This window comes from Lissotriton vulgaris, chromosome 1_1 (genome assembly GCF_964263255.1).
Source record: "Lissotriton vulgaris chromosome 1_1, aLisVul1.2, whole genome shotgun sequence".
In the NCBI taxonomy this organism is placed as follows: domain Eukaryota; kingdom Metazoa; phylum Chordata; class Amphibia; order Caudata; family Salamandridae; genus Lissotriton; species Lissotriton vulgaris.
This window is the reverse complement of record NC_141685.1, coordinates 282618601-282624944: the sequence shown is the minus strand read 5'-3', so window position 1 is coordinate 282624944 and position 6344 is coordinate 282618601.

Here is a 6344-nt window from a genome sequence, read left to right as displayed (position 1 = left end):
TTAAGGTTGTGTTGGCGTGCGATGGCTGCGAGGGGGCTCATGTAGACGTTGAAGAGGGTAGGGTTGAGCGAGGATCCTTGGGGTTCGCCGCAGATGAATTCTGTGGCCGCGGATCGGAACGGGGAAGGCAGACTCTCTGGGTTCTTCCGGCGAGGAACGAGATGATCCACTCCAGTGCCTTCTCTTGGATTCCGGTGTTGCTAAGGCGCTGTATTAGTGTGCGGTGGCATACTGTGTCGAACGCTGCAGAGAGGTCCAGGAGGATGAAGGCAGCTGTTTCCCTGTTGTCAAGCAGGGATCTGATGTCATCGGTGGCTGCGATGAGGGCATTCTCGGTGCTGTGGTTAGCTCGGAAACAGGACTGTGAGGGGTCGAGAGATCCGTTTGTCTCGAGGAAGGCGGCTAGCTGTTTGTTGACGGTCTTCTCGATGACTTTGGCAGGAAAAGAGAGGAGCGAGATGAGGCGGAAGTTCTTGAGGTCCGTGGGGTCCGCTGTCGGTTTCTTCAGGAGGGCATTGAGCTCGGCATGCTTCCAGCTCTCCGGGAAGGTGGCGCTGGTGAAGGAGATGTTGATGATGTCCCGGAGTTGGGGTGCGATGATGGGGACGGCCTTGTTGAAGACGTGGTGGGGGCAGGGGTCGGTAGGGGAGCCGGAGTGGATGGTGTTCATCGTGCGGATGGTGTCTTCGGTGCTGACCGGGGTCGAGTTGCTGAGGGTGATTTTGGGGGGCGTTTGTTCGGTGGTTGGGTGCGTGATCTGTGCGTCGAAGCTGTTGTGTATGTCGGCGATCTTGCGGTGGAAGAACGAGGCGAGTGAGTCGCAGAGGTCTTGCGAGGGTCTGATGTCGTTGTTTCCGGCGCTGGGGTTGGAGAGTTCTTTGACGATGCTGAAGAGTTCCTTGCTGTTGTGGGAGTTTTTGTCCAGTCATTCTTTGAATGTTGTCCTTTTGGTGGTGTGGATCAACTGGTGGTGTATGCGGGTGGCGTTCTTGAGGGCTGTCATGTTTTCTGTAGTCTGGTCGTGTCTCCAGGCTTTTTCAAGGGTGCGGCAGTTTTTCTTGGAGGTTTTCAGTTCGTTGGTGAACCACAAAGCTTTCTTGCTGCTGGGTCTGCTGGGTGGGTTCTTCAGAGGTGCAAGGTCGTCGGCACAGTTGGTGAGTCACTGTGTGAAGTTGCGGGCTGCTTTGTTGGAGTCCGTTGCGTTGGCGGGAGTGTTCTGGATGAGGGAGGTGGTGAGCTGGTCGGCGGTGATCTTACTCCAGCTTCTGCGGGGAACCTGTTGTAGGTGGTGGTGGGTCGTGGGTCTCCTGAAGTTGAAGTGGACGCAGCTGTGATCTGTCCAGTGTAATGCTGTGTAGTGGCTGAAGGAGATGTGCTTGCTGGAGGAGAAGACCCCTGTACCCCAAAACCCAAACCTAAACCTGAACCCTAAAAATACCCCTGTACCCCAAAACCCATACCTATCCCTAAACCCTAAAACTACCCCTGTACCCAATAACCCAAAACTATATCTGAACCCTTAAAATACCCGAACACCCCAAAACATATACCTCAGTACCCCAAAACATATACCCCTATACCCATACTTACCTTATCCAAACATAAATAAAAAACATACTTTTACCATTCATGCATTTACAACGAATTTCGTTGTAAATGTATGTGTGGTAAAAGCATATAAAATGTAAGGCCATGCGTTATAATGGCATTGCGGAGTCATGGTACTTTCGTAATGAAAGTATGCGGAGTGATGGTATGCGGAAAGAAAGTTGCGGAATTATGGGTGTTTATGCTCCCTGGTAAGTATATTGCTGGCACGGCGGCCCACATCTCCAGCAACATTCTCATATTTTTTCACCACCGATTTGAAAAATGCACAGGTCTCTCTCATTGATGGCCAGCACCGACATACACTTTTAGACACACCTCCAGCCACAAGTTCTAGAATTTCGAACTTTAGAGCTGGGGAGCTACGTTCGAATCTCGGCATCAGCTCAACATCCTGTGATTCCAGGCAAATTGCTTTGTCTCCCCGTACCTACCACAAATGAATGTGTTCTTCTGTAATGTAAATTTTGCTCATGCCATGTTGTTGACTTCACGCTATATAATATTGCAAGGAAAAATAAAGTAGGAAAACTCGAGTTCACACACTACTGAACGCGCACTCTTAAGTGCATCAGCAGTGCACTGTGAATCGGAGCGTTTCACAGGCCTGTCACAGATAAGAAATGCTATCAAAACGAAATCCTACAAAGCAATATACTACTGGCCGGCAGCAATTCATACCCGGACAACGTCAAGACGGCTGCTAGTCATTTTATAAAAGAACTAACTAAATCCTGCTTTTGGATTCTCTGCTTAGTGTTGATATCTGTAACCCTCCACAGAAATATTGGTAAAGGACTATGGGGTATATTATCAAGGACCGGTGTTAAAATTATCACCGTTTTATCGGCAGGAAAATGCCGATAAAGCGGCGATAATGGGCTTGATAATATGCTCTTGTGAATTCCCATAGCGAGCCCCCAATTGCTCAGACTTGCAACCGCCCAAGTGACTAACGAGGCCCCGTCGCTTACGTTTCGGGGTCCTTCGTAAAGAATATTCTGGTTTTGGTACAGAGTACCCCAACTGTGCTCTTTGAAATGGTACCCTTATGTACCAAAATACCTCCAGATTGCTCTGTAACACTAGAATCATCTCAGATGTGGCAACCGCGGCATCCAGGCCCCCCCACCATGGCAGTCTCCGTAGTCACCTGCAGCTTCCAGCACTTCTTGCAGATCCACTATGTCCATTTTGCTCAACGCCGGTATCCTTGGACTCCAGAGCTTGCATGATGCCCACTGCCCAGTCCAGACTCTCTCCATTAATGCTGCCCAAGCTGCGGACTGGGACGTGTTGGGCTGGGACTCATCAGCCATTGTAATCTGAAGGAAAAAGGAGGGCTTGCCCTGGCTATCCATGACCTTGGTCTGGTAACGCTACCTTCAGACTCCTGCAAGAGGAAAGAAATGGGTGTGAAATCACACTTGCAGCTCCTTTGACCCTGGAGTGCACCCTGGTCATGCTGCCCGTATCCTGTAGCCCCCCCAAAAATTACCTTGGAATCAAAGGTCCTCCCTCGCTTGTTCCTGCCAGTGCTTGGCCCAAGGCTTTGCTTTATCATGTGTTTATACTCACTTTTCCAATGCGTGACCGCAACGCACACTCCCGATGCGCTACAGCGCAAAAGGTACACTGGCGCACTGCCGTACAAAAATTGGCCCTGAACGATTCACTGTAGAGTATCATGTTGGTACTGCATGACCTTGGAAATAGGCAGAGAAAGATACTGTGGGGCATATTATCAAGGACAGGTGATAAAATTATCGCCGCTTTATCGGCAGGAAACTGCTGCTAAAGCGGCGATAATGGGCTTGATAATATGTCCTTGTGAATTCCTATAGAAGCCCAGGTTCTGGTGTTAACCTGGGCTGCTATGGAAATTCACCAGGGCCTATTATCAAGCCCATTATCGCCGCTTTAGCAGCAGTTTCCTGGCGATAATTTTATCGTCTGTTCTTGATAATATGGCCCTTAGTTCCCACCATTATGGGCCAGAAGTACACCCCTATTTTGCATGCGCAAACGGGTTTGCGACCCGTTTGCGCATGTAAAATCTAATAGGGCCATGTGCAATCCCTATTTAGCGAGTCCAATTTTTTTTGCGGCTCGCTAAATAGAATTGCGAGTGGCTATTAGGAAGGGGCGTTCCAAGGCCGTCCCTTCCTAATAGCGAATCAGAGGCCTATGTAACAATGTTTTGCGACCACAATTGCGGTTGCAAAACACCCACAATTTACCTCCCTCTTCAAGAGGTTGGTAAAGCACTCACAAATGGGAAAGGGTCCCTGGGGACCCCTTCCCCTTTGCGAATGCAGGGGGAAATATTTTTTAAGGGCAGACTGTGGTCTCAGGGATCATTGCCTGCCCTTAAAAAATGAAACTAAAACATTTTCTTTTTTTAAACGCATCCCATTTTCCTTTAAGGAAAACGGGCTACATAAAAAAACAGCTTTATTTAAAAACAGTCCCAGACATTGAGGTGTGCTGAGCCCAGCAGGCCACCATACCTGGGAGGGCCAGCCATTCCTAATGGGGTCGCAGATTGCAAGTGCCTCATTATTATGCATGAGGCATGCAATTTGTGACCCCATTAGGAATCGCTAACAGTGTCTCAGACACTGTTGTACATGTCATTTAGGGCCAGATGTACGACCATGTCATTTTGTGAGTCGCAAATTGCGCTCAATTGCGAGTCGCAATTTGCGACTCTCAAAATGACATGTACAACAGTGTCAGAGAAACTGTTAGCGATTCTCAATGGGGTCGCAAATTGCATGCCTCATCAATATTCATAAGGGACTCGCAATTTGCGACCTCATTGAGAATGACTGTCCTTCCCAGGGATGGTGGCCTGCTGGGCTCAGCAGACCTCCATGTCTGGTACTGTTTTTAAATAGAGCAGTTTTTCTTTTTTAAATGCAGCCCGTTTTCTTTGAAGGAAAAAGCACTGTATTAAAAAAAAACATTTTCATTTAATTTTTTAAGGGCAGTTAGTGGTCCCTGGCACCACTGCTTGCCCTTAAAAAATATTTCCCACTGCATTTGCAAAGGGGAAGGGGTCCCCAAGGGACCCCTCCCCAATTGTGAGTGCATCACCACCCTCTTGAAGAGGGCGGTAAATTTCGAGTGTTTTCCAACCGCATTTGCGGTCGCAAAACAATCTTACATAGGGTTGCGAGTAGCAGTTAGGAAGGAACGCCCTTGGAACTCACTTTCCTAATTGCAAGTTGCAAATCTTATTTAGCGAGTTGCAAATAAATTGCCACTTGCTAAATAGGGTTTGTACATGGCCCTGTATGTGTTTGAATGCTCAAACGGGTCGCAAACCCGTTTGCACATGCAAAAACGGGTCGTACATCTGGCCCTTAGCGACTCACAAATTGCGTCACGCAATTGAGCGCAATTTGGTCGTACATCTGGCCCTAAATGCCCGTCAATAATGCACCGTCCACACAAAAATGTCAACCTTTGACCCTTGAGTGAACCTTCATTAATCGATCAACTCTGGTCATTGTGCAGGACCACACCGCGCGGCAGGATGTGGCTTAATGAGCAGATGGTCCATTTAAAAAACATGAGCCCTTGTCACGAGGGGGCCTCTGACTAAAACATGACCTCCCCATCTTTGTAGGATGCAGTGAACTCAGTACAGTGCAACCCGTTATTTTATCTAATCGCTGTACTGACTGGGGGGCAAATTCTCAAGGAGCTATCGCCGAGTTAATAGCACTTTATCGAAGACAAAGTCGCGATGAAGTTATCACCCTATTCACAAGCTGGTGCTAACAGCCTATAGTGCCAGTTAACCCGCGACAGTTGCCACGACCCCGGCAACTATCGCTAATGAGATGCAGAGTAGGCGTTCCCGTGCAAAAAGCCGAAACATGCGATAAGGCGCGTTAGCAGCAAGAAACAAACACCTGGCGCAAAGTCGGACGACATCCTGCACCTCAAAAGGGAGGCCAGCCCAGAGCCACACCTGAGGAACAGCAGATGCCATGGAGCCACTGAACATGCGGGCCAGATACCCACGAGGGCCACAACACCCACCGCCACCATCCCCGGATCCCTCCCCCCTGGGCCCCCCCCCCCGCCGGACCAACACTGAGGCAGTGCAGACAAAGACACGACCCTCAGAACATGCACCAACCTCACAGTCCCAACACCAGAGAATGTCATTGCTCACTACATGCTCAAAGGGACAACCAACCTCCGCATCCAGACCACCATTGTAAATAGGCTGGCGGCACCAACACAGCGGACAACCAACATCCCACCTAAGACCAAGCTGCTGGCCGTGGTGCACCTGTTGGCCACTTGTACCCTCCAACCAACATCCGCACAAGTCAGAGGAGTCACACAGCCAGGCCAATCCAAGTCTCTTACAACGGTCATGGATGACACCATCAGCTTGGTACCCCACTATCTATACTTCCCCCACACTGTGCAGAGACAGCTTGAGACCAAGCAAGCCGTCTATGCCATAGCTGGCTTCCCGCTCGTGTCAGGGCAATTTACTGCACACACGTCCTACTTGTGCCCCCTGCCGACACTGCACACAGTAAGCGCAACAGAAAGCGCACGTATCCCACCAATGTGCAGGCACTAGTGGACCGCCGGTAATCTCCGCCAATGTCGCCGCCAACCACCCCGGCAGTGTGCATCATTCATACACCTCCGACAGTCCATCATCAACCAGCACTTCCAGGATGGCACCGACGGAAATGCACTGC